The sequence below is a fragment of the Olea europaea genome, unplaced genomic scaffold (genome assembly GCF_002742605.1).
Source record: "Olea europaea var. sylvestris unplaced genomic scaffold, O_europaea_v1 scaffold1469, whole genome shotgun sequence".
Classification (NCBI taxonomy): Eukaryota; Viridiplantae; Streptophyta; class Magnoliopsida; order Lamiales; family Oleaceae; genus Olea; species Olea europaea.
Window position 1 is genome coordinate 290,952 of NW_019232246.1, and position 22,516 is coordinate 313,467.

General features: G+C 34.3%; 1 pseudogene; it reads right to left on the reverse strand.

Annotated features, from left to right (window-relative positions):
- Positions 1-262: 262 nt before the first annotated feature.
- LOC111376193 lies at positions 263-2,907 on the reverse strand (annotated as a pseudogene).
- Between the last annotated feature and the right edge of the window lie 19,609 nt (positions 2,908-22,516).

Sequence of the window (22,516 nt, forward strand, 5' to 3'; positions counted from 1 at the left end):
AAAAACATTGAAAGGAGGTTATTTAACCAATAACATTGTTTGACTGGGCTCTTTAACAAATTCCCCCAATAAATAAATAAAAGGATCAGACTGAGAATCGGTCAGCAATTCTAAGCTTCATCTTGATCCTCTCTCTCTCTAACAACAACAGATATGTATTACGACTCGTCGTGTCGTTAGATTTGACAAAGTTTGGCGCTGATGTCATCAACCCACATCCTTTACCCGGCCTTGCAACTAGCTATGAAAAATTAGGCCTGTATTATCTGATCATCGATGTTAGAGAACGAAAAGCGACTTCTTCACAAGGGATAGTGAGTCCCATATCATGATCAAATCCAAATTCTTCTTCTGCACATTGAAGAAGACACTGAAACTCAGGATGAGTAAAAAATGAAATGGGACAATATATCTGCTTCTGTATTCTCCAACATAAACAGCAAGCCTTTTGGGACATCAAGTGGAATATCATTTTCATCATACCCATGTTTCCTGCCTAAAATTGAACATCTTTTGAGAATTTGCTTCAAAACTGCTGGTTGTGGCAGTTTGTTTGGTTTTCTAGTAGCCAATATTTTTGAGTTTTAGGCAAGCAATTGATGAATAAGGAAAGGGAATGGAGGTGGTCAGGATTGAAGAGGCGCGAATGGGGTATTTATGAATGTTTTAGGGTCCTTAACTTATCATATTGCCATAATTTTGTTCTCAACATTTCACTATAGTTATATAATCAATTCTAACTTAAGGGAACTATCTAAATCTTCGTTCAATTATCACATGGTCCTCAAAAAAGAATGTTGTAGTTCAAATTTCTGAGCATCGACCCAAGTTGTGAAACATTGATTATTTATCTTAGTGATGGACTGTTTTCGTCATTAAGACTAATTATACATTTATAGTGAAAGATTGATGACCGAGTTGCTAATGAAACAACATTAAATTGGGGTAAGTAGTACAAATTTCCCAAGTTTTTAGAGAGGGGTTGGGTCAAAGGGCAGACCATTGGGGGTATTTTGGGCCGTGTTTAATTTTTGCAAGGACAATGTGGGTCAATACCCATAGGCAAAACTTATGAATTTTGGTCCTACAAATGACAATACATATGGATTATAAGAGTTGTGTCCAAAGATAAATTGCCCTTATCAGTTTATTTTTTATGCTTCTGATAACCTAAGTTCAGTGCTTGGTTTGATCTTCATCTAGCATGTTTGGCTAAGTGTAAAAAGTTCACTTAATAGTCCCTCTTTGAAATTTTTCAAACTCGAAATAATTATTATTATAATTATTTGTTTACACAGTAAGACAATAATTACTTTGAACAAGTAACTTTCTTCATGACAACATTTTAGAAATACATTTTCTTGGACTCTGCCAAACATGCTAACTACAATAATTTTTTTTTTTTTTTTTTTTACTCTTAATGAATTAAGCATTAATTACATGAACCTTTTGTTGCTAGTCCATTTGTCTAGTTAGATCTTATATCTGCAACAAATCATGTTAATTTTAATCTAATTATCTTTATCCTAACTTATTATGTTGAGATCATGTCACTAAAATGAAAAATAGCTTCTTTACATTTCCACAAGACTACCAAATTAATTCTAGTTCATCCATCCGACACCTAACCTATTTCGCTATAATCGCATTGCTATTAAGAATCAAAATCTCTTTACACCTACATAAAACATAACACGATTACATATGTCGTCGTTTCAATAAATTGTAATTATTGTACCCTTATTTTATATTTCTTGATAGAAAGAATGTATTGGTACTTTTGTGTTAACATTCAAGCACAAAATCCTCTTTATGTCGTAGAAGAAATAAGCCCCTCTCCTCATCATAGCCTCAAACTCACCTTTCAAGAAATGAAATCAATTTCAACTTTCCAACATCATGTTTTCAACTGTACTTGTTTCCATTGCCAACAGTAATCTAAACTCAAATTGAGTTATCGCTCCTATTAACCTAGTTTTGCATTTAACTAAAAAAATAAAATAAAATAAAATCTTGTAGCATACTTCTGTTGAACCGCACTTCAGTTAAGACTAAAAAGCCTAAATTGGTAATGAAGGAACATAATTTTTTCATCGACAATTCATGAGCGAACTCATACATGCTCCAAATAATAACATTACGCAATTAGCCACTCGGGGCATAACCCAATGATGCAAAAAACGGGAGTGAGGTAGTCTCAACCTTGCTGACAGCCACAATGTGAGAGTTCGATTCCTGATATATGGAATTAGACTCTTTGTGGGCACCAGTGTACGGGCAAGCTCTTGTTACGTCCCTCACGATGCTCCAGGGACGGGACGATGGGGACCCTCGAGGTTGGGGTTCAACCTTTTTTTTATAACATTATGCAATTAACTATTATAGATAATTTTTGTACAAAGTAGGGCTATTCATTTCCCTATCAAATGTAAAATCAGTCACAGTCACAGCAGTACCATCACCACTGCCACCATGCAATATAAGAAAAGTTGTGTTGCTTTGCGAGTCTCTCCAACCTAGAAAAGTTGAATATGCATCTTCTAAGGCTGAGAAAACCATCTAACCCTCTTTGATGTAGATAAAAAATAAATATTTAGTAGAAATTAGTAAAAATTGACAAAATGCGTGGTTAAAAAGTTGATAAAAGTCAATTTTTTAAGTTATACCAAACATGGGCTAAGCAAAGTTTATATGCTTGAGTATGCGCTTTGTCCTTTTGTTTTACTGAAGTATATATACCCTAAAGTCCTTGACAGTACACACCACCCCTACAATCCTCACAGCCATACACATGCGAATCATGGAAAGCGATGTAATAGCTACACTAATAACATTCAACAAACGTGTTTCAGCTCGTTCTAAGAATTTGTTCCAAACTTGTTTAATGAGATGCAGAATACTTGCCATTATCAATAAAAAGAAGTAACGATAGAGTCAAGCCCTTCTTAATACTGCATACTAAGTACATTATTGTGTTCATCGCTCATTCCCTCTTTTCCTTCAAACTCCAATACATATTTCTGCAGCAAATTAGCAAAATTTAAACTAGCTTAACCTAATTGACTGACTTTATCTTACTAAAAGGGATATGGCCTTTCAACATTCCTAAGTTTAATAAATAAAATTGGATAAGAATTGACTAATCAAAGAGGGAAGTGGTTGTTAAAGAATTAAAAGTGAATCAAGGCACAAAGTCAGGAATGTCCTTCAATCATCTCAGTCAACCACCATCAATTGCTGTTAATGTATTTTCCATTTATACAGGAGTATGAATAGGCAATGACAATGTATATGCTTTGTTTTAGGACCTAAATTGATTCTCGTATGATGTATATATATACCTTATTATTTCTCAATGAAATATACAAGAATTATTTTCCTTTTCATGGTATCAGAGCCAGAACAATTCTGAGCCTTATTTCCTTTCCCTTCCCAATCACAGCAAAGGCCGAACATTGCAGAAAATGACAGTCAATTGATCCAAAACTCAGCCAAGCCTGAGGCCAACGGATACGACAATCCAAATGATCCTTTTTACCTTGATCAGCGAGAGCGCAAGAATAATTTCTCCAAAGCTAATCATGTGGATGCCAATATAACAGCACCTCCCACGCCCTTCACTCTCCGGCAGAGCAATACCAGAACCTCATGGCAATGCTTGACAAGAACAAGTCCAAATCCATGGCTAATCATGTTAGGAGTACATCTGCTATAAGTGATCTCTCAGGTATAACCTTCTGTGCTCCCATTATTCGTCAAGAAATTCGTTGGATACTTGACACAGGAGCTACCGATCACATGGTTTGCTCTGCTGACTTGATAACCACAAAATCTTGTGTTACTGATCGAACTGTATATCTCCCTAATGGAAAACTAGCGATAGTCACACACATAGGTAGCATTCATGTGGCTGATTTTACATTACATGATGTGCTTTGTATTCCTTCCTTCAAATTAAATCTCATCTCTATTAGCAAACTTGTTTGCAATTCCCATTATTTTGCCTCATTTACTAAGAATACTTGTATGCTACAAGACCAACGATCGGGGAAGATGATTGGGATGGAAATTGAACGAGGAGGACTTTACTACCTTGATACTACGCAGAAAGCCAGATGCAACTCAGCTACCTCAACAACCTATCAACTTTGGCATAAATGCCTTGATCACCTTTCAAATAAGAGTCTATGTTTACTTTCCCATTTAGATACAAAAATAAAATTTCATGATGTTTCTGATTGTTTAATTTGCCCATTAGCTAAACAAACTCGTTCTAAATTTCCATTAAGTTCAATTCATGCTCATGCACCTTTTGAATTAATTCATGTTGATATTTGGGGAGGATACCATGTTCCTGCAATCAATGGGGCACAATATTTTCTTTCTATTGTGGATGATTACACTCGATGTACATGGGTTTATTTGAGACACAATTTTCCTTGAAAGTCAAAATTCTTTGTAGTGATAATGGCCCTGAATTTACAATGAGAAAATTTATTTAGATAAAGGGATCATTCATCAAACCAGTTGTGTCTCTACTCCACAACAAAATGGAGTAGTGGAGCGAAAACATCGTCACCTCCTAAATGTGGCCCAAGCTTTGCTATTTGAAGCCAATCTTCCCCAAAAGTTCTGGGGAGATGCCATTTTAACTGCTACATATCTCATCAACCGAACACCTACACTTCTCCTAAAAGGAAAAACACCCTTTGAGATGCTTTTTCACAAACAGCACACATACGACCATTTGGGAGTTTTTGGATGCTTGTGTTTTGCCTCAACACACCATCATCATCCTTCAAAGTTTGATGCAAGAGCCACACAATGTCTCTTCTTAGGCTATGCATATGGCCAAAAGGGATATAGACTTTATGATCTCTCAACTGGTAAAGTTTTTGTCTCACGTGATGTTTTGTTTCATGAAAATGTTTTTCTTTATTCATCTTCCACCATACGTTCCTCTCCAATTTTTCCTAGTAATCAACTGCCAACATATGATGATGACAACCCCATTCCATCCTTTTTCCCACAATTCAATGCTGAACCAATACCATTAGAACTTATCTCTCAAGAAACTCCTCCTTCAAACTATGTCACTGACACTATCTCCTCTGATATTACTTCGTCTACTACCCAACACTCTCCAACTTCGTCCCATGAATCACAGATACCTTCCTCGCGATTGACACGAACAACAACAACACCTAGTTATCTTCGAGAGTATCATGTTGGTGTTTCTCTTCCTTCAAGGAACATTCCATCATCTAACTCGGCGATGGTTACAGAAACAGGTATTCTTTATCCCTTATCTGATGTCGTTTCTTATGATAAGTTATCACCCAAACACCATGTTTTCACCACTTCTCTTTCAATGGAAAAGAACCAACATCCTTTGAACAAGCAATTTGTGATCCCAAATAGTGCCTAGCTATGCAACAAGAACTTGTTGCACTCAAGGCTAATGGAACATGGTCTCTTTAGACACTTCCTCCAGGAAAGAAGCCAATTGGCTACAAATGGGTATACAAGATCAAATTCAAACCCGATGGTACTGTCGAACGCTATAAGGCCAGGTTGGTAGCCAAAGGATACAACCAAATAGAAGGATTAGACTACAGTGAGACCTTTGCTCCAGTTGTAAAGCTTGTGGATGTTCGCCTCCTCCTTGCTGTGGCCTCAACCCAACATTGGCACCTTCACCAACTTGATGTCAACAATGCTTTCTTGCATGGAGATCTTGATAAAGATGTCTACATGACTTTACCTCCTGGTTTCGGACAAAAGGGGGAGACAAGAGTTTGCAAGTTTCACAAATCATTGTATGGTCTCAAACAAGCATCTCGCCAATGGTTTATCAAACTCACCACTGCCCTCAAACGAGCCAACTTCAAACAATCAAAGGCCGACTATTCCTTGTTCGTTCGATCCCAAGATGGTAAATTCACTACTCTCCTTATTTATGTAGATGACGTCATCCTTGCAGGAAATAATCTACAAGACATTGAAGATACCAAGTCATTTTTAAGAGATCAATTTAAATTGAAGGACCTTGGGCAATTGAAATACTTTCTCGGAATAGAAGTTGCACGATCCAACAAAGGCATTGTTCTTTCACAACGAAAGTATGCTCTTGAAATTCTCGAAGATGTTGGTTATCTAGGGGCCAAACCAGTCTCTTTTCCCATGGACCAAAACTTGTCCCTTAGTAAGTTTGATGGGGACTATATTAGTGATCCTTCTTCATATCGAAGGCTTGTTGGACGACTAATTTACTTGACTATCACACGACCTGATTTGACATATGCGGTACATGTTCTAAGCCAATTTATGGACAAATCACGAGTCTCACACCAAGAACCAGCTTATCGTGTATTACGTTATGTGAAGCAAACACCAGGTCAAGGAATTTTTCTTCCTACAGATAGTTCAATCCAATTAAATGCATTTTGTGATGCGGATTGGGCTAGATGTCATGATACTCGACGATCTGTCACTGGGTATTGTATATTTCTTAGAAGTTCATTAATTTCCTGGAAAACCAAGAAGCAAACTACGATATCACGATCTAGCGCAAAAGCTGAGTATCGATCTATGGCTACAAATTGTTGTGAGATTACTTGGTTGAAATACATCCTACAAGATTTGGGCATCCAACGCTCACATCCTGCCAATCTATATTGTGACAATCAAGTGGCACTACATATTGGTTCAAACCCAATTTTTCATGAGCAAACAAAACATATAGAAATTGATTGTCATCTTGTACGGGAGAAGGTTCAATAAGGAATGGTCAAAATGACTCATTTATCCACATCACACCAGCCAGCTGACATCTTTACAAAGCCGCTGAGTTCTTCACATTTTTCGACTTTACTTGGCAAGTTAGGAATTATCAACATATATTCCAAACTTGAGGGGGAGTGTTAAAGAATTAAAAGTGAATCAAGGCACAAAGTCAATAATGTCCTTCAATCATCTCAGTCAACCACCATCAATTGCTGTTAATGTATTTTCCATTTATACAGGAGTATGAATAGGCAATGACAATGTATATGCTTTGTTTTAGGACCTAAATTGATTCTCGTATGATGTATATATATACCTTATTATTTCTCAATGAAATATACAAGAATTTTTTTCCTTTTCACTCAATTCTCACCAAAATTGAGCAGAAAACTACGTAATCAACTTCATTTCCCATTTTCATTTGATGGTGACTAAGCATTCCCTATTGCATTGAAGTCCATGTTACTCTCCCCCTCAAACTATTGATCATTTAAATCTTGAAAGCCCAATAAGGCACAAAAGTGAAACAACAGTAAATTGAGTCTCATTCGCAATAAATTTAGGATCGACTACAAGAATATTTTATTTGTTGGGTTCATTTCAAAAAGATCTAATAAAACCAGATCCTTAACTTCTAATGTTCTACACCTCCGCATCTTCTTCATTGAAATCACGTCACTCGTGGCTCAAACATATTAGTTACTCATATTTACAAATAAATTGACGCTAAAATGTTATTATGGCATTAAAAATAAGAAAAAACTGGTCATTGGCTCATAGCTAGAGGTGTAGACTTGTGTGGGCCTAAAACTTTCACATTTTCTTGAGTTTCTCTATTTAAATACAGCCGCGAGATACTTCCTATGCAGGCCACAGATCCCTACAGGGCTTCATTGCTCAATACATTTTGACAACTCTAATTGTAAAGAATATAACACAGAGGAAGGAGCCACTGTCATGTCAAAGCAATATGGGTCCTTGGACAAAAGAAACAACTCAGCAGACATTGCAGGTCACTTGAGCTGGATTACCCGAAGTCTCGATCTGAACTATATATAGTTCAAAGATATATATGGAACTGTTTGAATTGTGATGCCAAATTTGGACTTAAAACTCAAACTATTTTGGGCTATGATGATAGATTGGGCTAAGCCCATTTCAGATACTACAGCCCATTGCCTGATAACTCAACAAGAGGCTCAAAACCCGAGCCCAACGTTTGGCCACGTGTGTTGCTCCGGACCGTTGGATCCCCTAAACCTAAATCTACCGTGATGAGCCCTCATATATATACCATCTGATATTTTTCCCTAAAATCTAATTTTCATTTTACGCTTCTTTCTTCTTCTCTCAGTCGGTGGAACTCTCTAGACCTAGGGTTTTCTGAACCGTCTCCTTTCTTCCTTTGATCTCTCTTCATCTTCTGTGTGGTTTTTCCCTTGAATCTTCTGTGATCTTGGGTGGTATCCTTTGTGATCCAAAGAGTCTATGTGATTCTATAGAAGGGAAAGGAGTAGATACTGATTTTGGGGGGTTCTCTGTCGGTTCGTTGAAGTAACCATTTGGGGTTTCTTTTTGTACAGAAGGGTACAATGTATTCTGAGCCCAAAAATCGATGATACCTTGAGTCGTGTGGTCGAATGGAGGCTGTGATGTTTAGAAAGAAATAATTCTGAACTATACTTTGTCTATTTGTTTTGATTCGGATATAATAGTGGTATCAGAGCTTGGTTTGGAGTCTAATCTCCTTTCGAAGAAGATCTGGTTGTAAGAAATTAATTCTTACATTTAGATCTTAAGGGGTTATCTAGGGTTTCGATTTTTCCTGAAAACCCTAGATCTGTTTTTTGTTAAATGATCTCATATATTCTCGATTAATATTTCTAACTGTCTATTGGACTGACGACTATTACTTTGTGTGACTCATTAGACCCCTACAGGTGTATCGTCAAGCGAACTCTTGGTTCGTGTATGATTCTTGAGGGATCAGTAGCATTATTGTGACTTTCTTGGTCGATTAGTAGTCTTAACTTGACTACTACTTTGGTTTGCATCCTCTACTTAACATTTTTTTTCTTCAATCTGCAATGCCAAAATATATGTTATATGCATGTTGATTATGAAGTAAATTGTTATATAGTTGAAATAGATCTTCCTGTGAACTGCAATATACGTTTGTAGTTAAAATTTGTTGGTAAACTGCATTCACTTATTGTTTCATTGTGATACATTCATAATATCCTTATTTTGGATTCTGATGTCCCAAATTGAGCCTTGACCTGAGGACTTGATCTTCACAGAATCCTGGTGAATTTGGGCATTTGGGGTCTGAAGTGTATTGCATCATTCATTTTATCATTCCTAGATATTGTGAATTTGATTTGATTCTTATTACCTTTCAAACTGTATTCTATATCTATCTATTCTGTTGGACACTGAACCTCAAATATTTCTTTTTTTGATTAATTAAAAAAAACTCAGAATGTCAACTGCTAAGTTTGAACTAGGGGTTTTTAATGGAAAAGGGGACTTCCCCATTTGGCAACAAAAAATGAGAGGGATCCTTGTTCAACAGAAAGTTGTAAGGGCTATAACTGATGATTTTCCTGAGACTATGACTGAAGAACAAAAATTAGAATCTGATGAACTTGCCTATACCTCTATCATATTGCATTTATCTGACTAAGTGTTAAGAAAGGTTGGAAAACTTGATAATGCTAAAGCTTTATGGGATAAACTTGAAGAACTGTATTTAACAAAGTCTTTACCAAATAAAATATTCCTTTTGGAAAGTTTTTTCAGTTTTAAAATAGATCCTTCCAAAGATTTAGAAGACAATCTTGACATCTTTAATAAACTAGTTCAAGATATAACAAATGCGGGTGATAAAGTTTCTGAAGAATACAAAGCTGTTATTCTTCTAAACTCATTACCTGAAGCCTATAAAGATGTTAAAACTGCTATTAAGTATGGTAGGGATGAGTTAACCCCTGAAGTTGTTATTAATTCTTTAAGAAGTAAAGAATTAGAAATTAAATCTGAAAGGCAGGGAAGAGAATCTGAAAGTTTATTTGTTAGAGGCGGATCACTTACTAGGTAAGGAAATAGTCATGAAAATCAGAGATATCTAGGAAATAACAATAACAAGAAGAAATGGAAAGGAAGACCTAGATCCAAGTCTAGGACTGGAAATAGAAAGTGTTATGGATGTGAAAAAACTGGTCATTTTATTAAAGATTGCTACAAGAAAAAGAATGAATAGAGAGAAAAGAGAGTGGATGAGGGTAATGTAGTTGAGCCCCAAGGAGATAAAACTATGGATGTCTATGTTGTTATAGAACCCACAACTGACCTGGATACTGTTAATTTTTCTGGTAATAAAGACCAGAGTCAAGAGTGGATGCTTGACTCTGGCTGCACCTTTCATATGACCTCTCAAAGGTCATGGTTAGAAGATGTTAAAGAAATAAATGGTGGTGAAGTGGTAATGGGAAATAATGCAGCATGTAGAGTTTTAGGAATTGGTAGTGTGACTTTGAAATTTGAAAATGGATATATCTTTACTCTAGAAAGAGTAAGATATGTCCCTGATTTAAACAGAAATTTAATTTCGATGGGAAATCTAGATGACATTGGTCTGCAAGCCAAATTAGATAATGGATTGTTAAAAATAATTAAAGGCTCACTTGTAATTTTCAAGGGAGCCAAAAGAAATGGAATATATGTCACTAGAGCTGATGTTATCTCAAGTCACATTGCTGAATCCTCAACTGTTGAAGTTGATGACACTTTAAAATGGCACAACAGGTTAGCTCATGTAAGTGAAAGAGGGATGCACATTCTTAATAAAAAGGAGTCTTTGGAAAAGATAATATTTCAAAAATTCCATTTTGTGAACACTGCACACTTGGTAAACAACATAGACTTCATTTTAATACCGGAAGGCATAAGACTACTTCAATTCTGGAGTATGTTCATGCTGATTTATGGGGGCCTTCTTCTACAATTACCCCAGGAGGAAATAAATATTTTCTATCTTTAATTGATGATTTTTCAAGAAAGGTTTGGATTTTTCTGTTAAAACAGAAGTCAGTTACATTTGAAAAATTTTAAACTTGGAAAACCATGATTGAAAATCAGACTGGGAAGAAAATAAAAATTTTAAGAACTGATAACGGTCTAGAATTTTGTAATACTAACTTTGATCAATTATGCAAAGTTAGTGGGGTTCTTAGGCATAAAACTGTACCCTATACCCCTTGACAAAATGGAGCTGCTGAAAGGATGAATAGGACCATTCTAGACAAGGTTAGATGTATGATAATCAGTTCTGCTGTCCCTAAAATATTGTGGGGTGAGGCAGCTATGACAGCTGTGTATATCATTAATAGAACCCCTTCTAGTGTCTTAGATGGCAAAACCCCTGAGGAGGTGTGGTCTAGAAAAATTCCAGATTATAGTCACCTTAAAATCTTTGGTTGTGCTGCATTCTCCCATCAAAGTATTGGTAAACTTGAACCAAGATCCATAAAATGTGTTTTTATGGGATATCCTGAGGGTGTGAAAGGATATAGGCTGTGGGATAAGAGTGTTAAGGGGTTTAGGATGATCACAAGTAGAAATGTAACATTTAATTAGTCTGATATGCCCTGCATGCCTGAAAAACAACAAAAATCTGAACCTGTGACTGATAAAAATGAGGAAACCAGGCTGCAGGTGGAGCTGAAAACACCTGCAGAACACATTGATGAAATTGAGGCTGAAAATGAAGAAGTTTTAGAAGCTGAAACTGAAGAAAATATATCTGTTCAAGAAGTAGGTGGAGAAGAAAATCCCTTAGAAGACTATCAGTTAGCTAGGGATAGAGATAGGAGAGAAATTAGGGAACCTCTTAGAATGAGAGACTATCTATCTCTAGCCTTATTGTCATTTCAAGATCTTGCTTTTAAAGAACCTAAATCATACGAGGAGGCTGTGAGTTGTGAGCTGTCAAAAGAGTGGCAGCTAGCCATGGAAAAAGAAATGAACTCTCTGTTAAAGAATAATACCTGGACCCTAGTCCCCAAGCCAAAAGACAAATCCATAGTTGACTGTAAGTGGATTTATAACATAAAAGAGGGCAATAATTTGAAACAGCCCATTAGGTTTAAAGCCAGATTAATGGCAAAGGGTTTTACACAAAAACCAGGGATTGATTATAATGAGATCTTCTCACCTGTAGTTAAGTATACAACCATTAGAGTCATGCTTGCTTTAATAGCACATTTTGACTTAGAACTTGAATAAATGGATGTAAAAACTACTTTTTTGCATGGAGATTTAGATGAAACCATTTATATGCGTCAGCCACCAGGTTTCATTGAGTCTAAGAAATCTGATTTTGTGTGTTTATTAAAAAGATCTTTGTATGGGCTTAAACAATCACCAAGACAGTGGTATAAACGGTTTGATAACTTTGTGTCATCAGTTGATTTCCTTAGGAGCTCATTTGATCATTGTTTATACTTTAAAAAGGATAAAAATGATTCTGTAACTGTTTACCTGCTTTTGTATGTGGATGATATGTTGCTAATAAGTCAACATATGAGTGATATTAATGACATTAAAAGATCTTTATCGTCTGAATTTGAAATGAAAGACTTGGGCCATGCTAGAAGAATCCTAGGTATGGATATTAAGAGAAATAGGTCTAAACGGACTCTCTTTCTTACACAATCTTCCTATGTGGAAAAGGTGTTATCTAAATTTTCTATGCTTGAATCTAAGTCTGTTACTTTACCACTTGCAAGTGATTTTCAATTAAGTAAAGATCAGTCTCCTGTTGATGAATCTGATGTGAAATATATGCAAAAAGTCCCTTATTCTAATGCTATGGGATCTGTTATGTATACTATAGTATGTACCAGACCTGATGTTGCTCGTGCAATCAGTACCTTAAGTAGATTCATGTCCAATCCTGGCCCTAAACATTGGACTGCTTTGAAATGGTTACTTAGATATTTAAAAGGGTCCTCTAACCTAGGTTTATGTTTTAATCCATGTAAAGAAGGTATTGTGCTAAAGGGTTTTGTTGATTCTGATTATGCGGGGGATAGGGACAATAGAAAATCAACTACATCATACATGTTTACTTTGTGTAACACTTGTGTGAGTTGGAAATCACAATTACAGTCTATTGTTGCATTATCTACTACTGAAGCAGAATATGTGGCTGCTACTGAAGCCATAAAAAAGGCATTATGGCTTAAAGGATTATTATGTGAATTGAATGTTATGTCTCATCCTGTAGTAATATACTCAGATAGTCATAGTGCTATTCATTTATGCAAGAATCCTGTTTTTCATGAAAGAACGAAGCATATAGATGTTAGGATGCATTTCATTCGTGACATGATCCTTAAGAATTCAGTAGTACTTGAAAAAATACCTACTGAATTTAATCCAGCAGATATGGGAACCAAGGTTCTCCCTCTTATTAAGTTTAAGTCTTGTTTAAAAATGCTGAAAATTGATGTTGGGTAATTCTTTGTGATTTGCAGGGACCTGTGTGTTCATCTTGATACTGTAGGCTATGAAATCAAATAAAACAAGTGGATGGAATTGCTGGTTTTATTATTTGTTAATTTCTAGTTCTGTTTGAGTCATTGGCATCAAGGTGGAGGTTGTTTGAATTGTGATGCCAAATTTGGACTTACAACTCAAACTATTTTGGGCTATGATGATAGATTGGGCTAAGCCCATTTCAGATACTACAGCCCATTGCCTGATAACTCAACAAGAGGCTCAAAACCCGAGCCCAACGTTTGGCCACGTGTGTTGCTCCGGACCGTTGGATCCCCTAAACCTAAATCTACCGTGATGAGCCCTCATATATATACCATCTGATATTTTTCCCTAAAATCTAATTTTCATTTTTACGCGTCTTTCTTCTTCTCTCAGTCGGTGGAACTCTCTAGACCTAGGGTTTTCTGAACCGTCTCCTTTCTTCCTTTGATCTCTCTTCGTCTTCTGTGTGGTTTTTCCCTTGAATCTTCTGTGATCTTGGGTGGTATCCTTTGTGATCCAAAGAGTCTATGTGATTCTATAGAAGGGAAAGGAGTAGATACTGATTTTGGGGGGTTCTCTGTCGGTTCGTTGAAGTAACCATTTGGGGTTTCTTTTTGTACAGAAGGGTACAATGTGTTCTGAGCCCAAAAATCGATGATACCTGGAGTCGTGTGGTCGAATGGAGTCTGTGATGTTTAGAAAGAAATAATTCTGAACTATACTTTGTCTATTTGTTTTGATTCGGATATAATAGGAACAAAATGAAATTCTACACTAAACCATATTTGAAACTGGAGAACTTGCAGGATTATATCACATGGCCCACAAAATATTTGAAAAGAATTTGACAGATTTAAGGATAAGGATTCGGACCTGGTATGATCTAAACAAATGTACAAGCTGGCAAAAGTTAAAGGAAAATGAGAACCGCAATAACAGAACATATATAGAATATTACCATCTAAAGATCAGTTCTCAAACCACCTAAAAGAGAATTGTTTTATGTTTGATCCATATCCTGACATAAGAAATCCAGCAAGATTTTAGATATCCTTCCACAAACAAACACAAAGGCGGCAAAAAGGGTTAAATTTACGAGACAATATCAGATAAATCTCCTGAACTTTATGATCAATATCATAGACATCCTCTCACGTTTAAAAACCACACTAACCTCTCCTATTTCCAGTTTTGAGTATCGCATAACCACTTTTGAGCTATATATCATTTAAAATGATGTTGATATACCTAAGATGCCATTGTGAAAGAAAAAGGGATTGAATTTTTCTACAATTAGTTGCAATTAAATTTGTTCCATCTAATAATAAATTAATACAGATTTACATAAATCTGAATATGCATGCTAGTGAAAATTTCAACCTAAAATTTGTCGAATTATGATAATAAATAATATCAATGTTTTTATTAACTCTATATATTCTTTATATGTAATTTATATAAAACAAAATAAAATTTATCAATAAAAATTCGTACTCACAAATTTATAAACTAAAACAAAAATATTAAATATAAACGTGTGCTTAAATAGTATGTTCTTTCATAAGTTATTATTGAAATATATTGTACTTGTGTACTTCTAATAAAAAATATAAATTTATATCATTAAAATTTAAAATATGTCGAACGAGCTTTATATATTAACTATTGTAGAAAATTTTATCTTTTGTTTACAAGGACATTTTTAGCATATCAACCAGTTAAATAATATATGACTTAAAAATTGGTTAAAGTGTACGAGTGATACTCAAAACAAAAAATAGGGAAGGTTATTGTGATATTCTAACCATTTTAAGAAAATGTTAGATCATTAATCACAAGAAATTATATCTCATGTATATGACTGGCCATTGCACTTAATTATAACAAATGTTTTCGAGCGAGTAGAATCATTTCCTCAAAGGGGGCACATTCTAGCATTTTTACATCCCAAAGAGTTGTTCAAGTTTTTTGTCTTGATGGGGTGAATCGAAGCTTTTCAAGTAATTTGTTATGTTGCAATTAGAAGATTTTTGTAGGTACTTGGTTCTCCAAAAAGATTGACCATTGTGGCCAGATTTTTGCAGTCTAAACCTAGGCCAACAAAAATCTAAAAATTGATCAAATCAATCAAATTGAACCGATTTGGGTCGGTTCAGGCCGGTTTGACATAGGTAATTGGTTTGCTTTTATTTTCTTTTACATAAATCCACGGTGGATCGGTTCAATCATGGTTTATCAACCCAATCCACCTACATGTTTACTTTTAAAAAATCAAAATCAAAATATAAGTCTTAATCTCATAACTATATATCGATTCTCTCCCATTTATGATGTTGTCGATAAATAATAGTACTAAAAATTTTCTTTCACAAGTTCATTGCTTAACTTTTTTCCTACTCAAGTAGTCAAGCTATATAGTGCATAAAAAAGCAACAAAATTCTTAAGTTTTTTGTTGATCCGTTTCTATTAACCTGATTTTACTTGTTAGTCAATAGTTTTTGTAACATAAAGTTATTTAGTTATTCTAGCTCTTGCAATTTAAGTGGGCTTAAAATTTGGACAATTTTTTTTTTTTTAATAAAAATTCGAGTTGAACAAAAAGCCTAAACCGACTAATTGAACCGAACCAACCCAAACTGATTTGGTTTCGTCCAGTTCGTTTTAAGAGTTAGAGGTAGTTGGTTTTGGTTGATATTCACCCAAATTGACTAATTTGATTTTTGTTTTGGGTTGGAGTCGGGTTTCGTGTTGGAGTCGAAATTGACTCAAATCAAATAGCGCTCAGGCCTACTCTAACTCATCAAGTAAAGTGCTCTCAGTAGGGAAAAATGATGGGGAATAAAGTTAGAAATTTAAGATATATTTGATTTGAATAGGATTGAAGTAGTTTTATTAGATGATATTTTATTATTTAATAGTTGTATTTTCACTAAAAATTTCAGATTCAATCTCTTTACTTTGTAAGTAGATTCGATTATTAATTGAATATTGATTAGTCGTTCTCCGTATTCTTCTCTGTTGTCTCCCATCTTTTCTCTCACTCTTCCTTATTTCTATTTCGTTGTTATATTATACAATAAGATCTCTTAATATTGAAATTCTATATAAGAATAATCTCCATGTAATCATGAAAAAATTTGGTCGCAACTTAGCTAGGCCAATAATAAATGAGAATAAACTCCACATTGTAATAAGTTTTCTAATTTTCGTTTGAGGAACTTATCTCTAGATATATTGCAAAAAATATATGATATATTACATCAAAAGTTTAATATGATTCTGCATATTTCCAACCCTACATAGACATACTGGTTTTTGGAAAATGTCTCTCTTTTATCAATGTCTATACCTTCGATTTGACATGTTCTTAATTAATTGTTAATGTATTTCATACTTCCATAGCTATTGCACTAAAGAAAACTAAGTCGAAAAATAATTTTTGTAAATACACCTCTATTAGAGCATGTTCAAGAAGCTCTCATTTATATATATATATATATATATATATATATACTTGTTCAAGAAGCTCTCTATTTTCAAAGAGTATATTATATCGTTTAGAGAATATATATATATATGAGAGAGAGAGAGAGAGAGTTAAAATTTTGAATTATTCCAACAAACTCTTTATATTTAACACTTAATTTCATTACTCCCAAAAAATATTTATTATTTTTCTCTATATTTTATTTTAACTAGCTTTTCTATAGATCATCTTATTATTTTCCCACATTGAAAATTCAAACACTTTAAGCGCATTTAATTATAGCTTTCTAAATTAAAATGTTAATTTAAAAGTTTCTTGAAACATGATTTTAAAGATTGACTCTTTAAAATGGAAATCATATCATGTTTAAAGATTCTCTTTGGAAATGCTCTAAAGTTATAACTCCTCATAGTAATAAAATTAGTTTGATCACAATATTATGATTATAGAATAAATCTCTCTTCAACTCCATTCCGTGAACACCTCAATAAATATGAAGTCGCAAGCTTAAGATCATAGCAGTCAAAAGTCTAATGGCCTGCTCTGTGCGTATGTTAATCACATAGAGCATTCTAATAATACCATTTTGGCAGAGGCTTGACTTGTATAGGGGAGGGAAGTTCTACTTGGACAAAGTCTGAAAGCAATTGTTAGTTTGAGAACAACAAAGGATCGAACTTTCTCAGCACTTCAGCTTGGTCTTCCGTTGATGAGACATCTTTCCTCTCTGTCTAAGCCATTAGTCACAGACCTAGAGAACTCCCCAACCCATATGGCATGGTAAGACTGCTTATTGTGAGTTTATTACTATATTTTTTGAAATTGCACTAACGATATTTGTTATTCAAGTATGATGGCAAGCTTTCTAAGTTCTTATAATGTGCCTGGGGAAATATTGTCTTGGGGGTGTCTCGTGACTTCAAAGGCCGATGGTCCGTTACATGTGGTCCAGAGCAAGTCGGCTCCGAACATTGCTTTATTAGTTTACCTAAGACTAAAGGCGTGCGTTCCCGCAAACAAGATTTTGGGACCGCCAACATGTGGCAAAGCAGTTAGCAAGCAAGCGGAATCAAGGATAGAAAGCTTTGAGAATGATGGAGGTTGGGGGCATACGTTATGCAGTTTTGTTGGCTGCATGAATATTTGTTTCGCGAAGGCATGATCAAGGCATTGCTGTGGAAATTGAATAGTAGGGGCACAAATAGATGGTATTGAAGTAATTAAGATTCTAGTTCCAATTCAAATTAACAACATATTTTGAAATAGCACATTCAAAATTTGTTTGTTTCCTTGGCTATGATAGATTGTGACTTAAGACATTAGAGAACTTTAATACGGTGGATTTTCACTCTTTAGGTTCACTAAAAATGCCCAAGCATCCAGACATCAAGAATATTGGAAAAGCATTTAACAGAAAAATCTCAAAGATATTAATCCTTATTTCGAAATGTGCATTTCATCCCTATTCAGTTCAATTTTTTTTTTTAAAATTTATTTTCGACCACATTTTATAAGATCCAAAACTTTTATCAACTTTTCAACTACATATTTCTTGTCAAAATCTATTAAAAGTATGATTTTTATTCAAACCAAATAGGAGATGCATTAACATTATACAATCTTTGGATGGTAAAATAATTTATTATCAAAAGAAATCTAAAGTGTGTTTATATCTTCACCCATTCTGGTGAATTGGGAGCAAAGTTTAGTGGAAATTACACAAAACCCAACTTTAAAAAACTTGTGTTCTAAAATCAAATGGAAGGTTTCAATTTTCACAAATCAGATTTTTCAACCCAAACCGTAAATTATTTCTCCCCTTCTCCTCAGTATCCATTCTTCTCTCCCTCTCCACCATCATTCGTTTAGGAACTACACTCATCAGTGGCGGCAAGCGGCAGTCATGCATCGCTGAGGCTCCCTCCTCATTCATTCGCTAATGTAGACGGTGAGGCACTGCGAGCAGCGATGCCTTGCTGGTCCTTGACGGCAACGGCGCAGCTACGCCTAGCAAGCGGAGCTCTGCTGTTGCTCGAATCTACAGCGGTGCCTCTACTGGTGGTGGTGCTGTGGTGGTGGCTAGCAATGTTAAAATTTCAGATTCAATCTCTATACTTTGTAAGTAGATTCGATTATTAATTGAATATTGATTATTCGTTCTCCGTATTCTTCTATGTTGTCTCCCATCTTTTCTCTCACTTTTCCTTATTTCTATTTCGTTGTTATATTATACAATAAGATCTCTTAATATTGAAATTCTATATAAGAATAACCTCCATGTAGTCATGAAAAAATTTGGTCGCAACTTAGCTAGGCCAATAATAAATGAGGATAAACTCCTAAGTTTTCTAATTTTCGTTTGAGGAACTTATCTCTAGATATATTGCAAAAAATACATGGTATATTACATCAAATGTTTAAGACGATTCTGCATATTTCCAACCCTACATAGTCATACTGGTTTTTGGAAAATGTCTCTCTTTTATCAATGTCTATACCTTCGATTTTACATGTTCTTAATTAATTATTAATGTATTTCATACTTCCATAGCTATTGTACTAAAGAAAACTAAGTCGAAAAATAATTTTTGTAAATACACCTCTATTAGAGCTTGTTCAAGAAGCTCTCTATTTTCAAAGAGTATATTATATCGTTTAGAGAATATATATATATATGAGAGAGAGAGAGAGAGAGTTAAAATTTTGAATTATTCCAACAAACTCTTTATATTTAACACTTAATTTCATTACTCCCAAAAAATATTTAGAATTATTCCAACAAATTCTTTATATTTAACACTTAATTTCATTACTCCCAAAAAATATTTATTATTTTTCTCTATATTTTATTTTAACTAGCTTTTCTATAAATCATCTTATTATTTTCCCACATTGAAAATTCAAACACTTTAAGCGCATTTAATTATAGCTCTCTAAATTAAAATGTTAATTTAAAAGTTTCTTGAAACATGATTTTAAAGATTGACTCTTTAAAATAGAAATCATATCATGTTTAAAGATTCTCTTTGGAAATGTTGTAAAGTTATAACTCCTCATAGTAATAAAATTAGTTTGATCACAATATTATGATTATAGAATAAATCTCTCTTCAACTCCATTCCCTAATGATAAGTGTAGTTTCTACACTTATTTGGGATCTTAAATGATGATATTTTGTTATTCTTTGAACGGATTAATACCCGATTTGTTATTTATTGCTTTTATTAGGAAAAGTTCATGTTTCAAGGAAGAACTGGAAAAAAGAATTGAAAAATGGCTAAATGAAGCAAATCCAAAATATGGAGACCAAAGTGTAAATAATGGTTGGTTTGGACCACAAAAGATACTTTGAAAATTGATAGGAGTCAATTGAATGCAAATTGGAGTCAACAAGGAAAGGAATATGATTAGAATATTACCATAAATCGACTTCCAATCATATAGAATATTCTCAAGATTTTTGGTCAACTTGAAACCCATTTTTTGGATGGCGAACGTTTGAATTCGAAAAATTGTATTTCTAAAAGAATTGTAGATCTTTTAATTAGCTTTCTAATGCACTTTGAATCACCTAAACCGAATATCAAAAGAGAAAGTTATGATCAAAATATTGAAAACTGTGCAGAGACAAAATTATGTACGCGCGAAGGCAACTTTCCTTATTTGATTCAAACTCTTTTGGAAGACAATTTGGACGTGAATTTTGACCTAATTTCATTAAATAAATACAAGATATGGCAACAATGAAAGGGTCTCTCTCTTGCCTCTTCATACACAATAGTTTCATCAAATCCATCAAGAACAAGGGGCTAATTGCTATATTTTGAGAGAGAAGATCAAGTCATAGCAAGGAATTAAAGTTCAATTACATCAAGTTTTAAAGAATTCAACTTTGGATGTGAAGATCAACATCTTTTGTATTATTTCATGATCCGGGTGATATTTTTCTATTATTCTTCTTGTAATTTATATATTAATATGCTATACTAGTTTTTCATTGTATTGGATGAGATGAACCCTATTATTTATTTATTTTAATTAAAGACAAGTATTTAGTTTAATTCGTGTGTTACTTGATTAATTTCGCATTCCCATTGCACTATTGAATTGTTTGGTCATCAATTGAATAGTTAATTGCTTGTTGTAGTGTAGAAATACTCACAACGAGTCTAGAACGCGGCAAAATTAACATGTATAGTTAGGATTAGGAATAATATCTATCATACATGCAATCATATTGATAACTTAAACTAAATGCATGATTTTCATATGAATTCGGACTAGGAGTAGGATCGGATCGTGTTAATCATTGGTTGGTGTATCTTGGAAAAGAACATTTAGCATATTAGTGTTATCGATTGTCAAGAACTCGTGAAACAAATTAGATTACGAATCAAGAATTGAAATAAATAGCAATAGGCGGAGTCAAAATCCAATACAATCCTTCATAATTTAATAAAACCCCAATTTTTATTGCTTTCTTAGATTAGTTTAGTTTAAATCAAATCAAAATAATTATTTTGTTTTCATAACTAGAATTTCATACGAAACTAGTAAACTTGAATTAAATTTATTCTCTGTGGGACGATAACTCTTAACTTACTAATTATTACTTGTCAACGATCTCGTACGCTTGCGGGTATCACACGAACAAGTTTTTGGCACTGTTGCCGGGGAATAAAGTTTTAGTTTGAGTTTATTAGTTTACATTGGATTTGAATTTATTATTATTATTATTATTATTATTATTATTATTATTATTATTATTATTATTTTGTTATTTTAGGCTTTAATTGTGATACCTAATTTCTTCTTATTTTACTCTTAAGGCTTTTACTAGATCTCGAAATCGAAAGGACCTTTAAACAACGCTAAGAGAACTAAGAAGAACGAGGGTAATGGCTGAGAATCAAGATCAGATTCAAAATGCACTGCAGAATGCAGCACTTCAGGTTCAACAACCACCTCCAGCTCAGCCTATATTGGTTAGAGATTATGTGAATCTAGTACCTGCACCGATTCAACCTCCTATTGTCTATCCACCGTTCGGACAAGTAAACTTTCACATCCGACCAAATGTCATAAATCTTTTCCAGAATCATCAAGACATCAGGTTCAGCGGGAAAGCTACGAAAAATCCACACGAACATATTCAAACTTTTACCATGCTTTGTGATGTCATTAGCCATGAGGGGATGTCACAAGATGCATTCCGAATGCGTTTATTCCCTCACACTTTGAAGGAGGATGTGAAATTATGGATGATGTCACAACCCCCTAGGAGCATCGTATCGTGGAATGACATGGTACAAAAATTTACCATGAAATTCTTCCCACCATCTCGAGTCCACCAAATCAGAAACGAAGTATATCTTTTCAGACAGAAGGATCATGAGACATAACCGGAAGCATGGGATAGGTTCAAAAGTGCATTTAGGAAATGTCCAAATCTTGATGTTCCTAAACTGGCACAAATATATCTATTCTATAATGGACTGCGCATTGAATTTCGCAATATAGTTGATGCTTTTGCAGGTGGATCAATTTTAACTATCGAGGTGGATGATGCACATAATTTATTTGAGAGGATTGCTGAGAATCAGGCCAACTAGCTAACAGATAGGTAAGTTTTGAGAAAAATAGCTGGATTGCATAATGTGGACACAGTGACAGCATTAGTAGTGCAGATGGAAGCA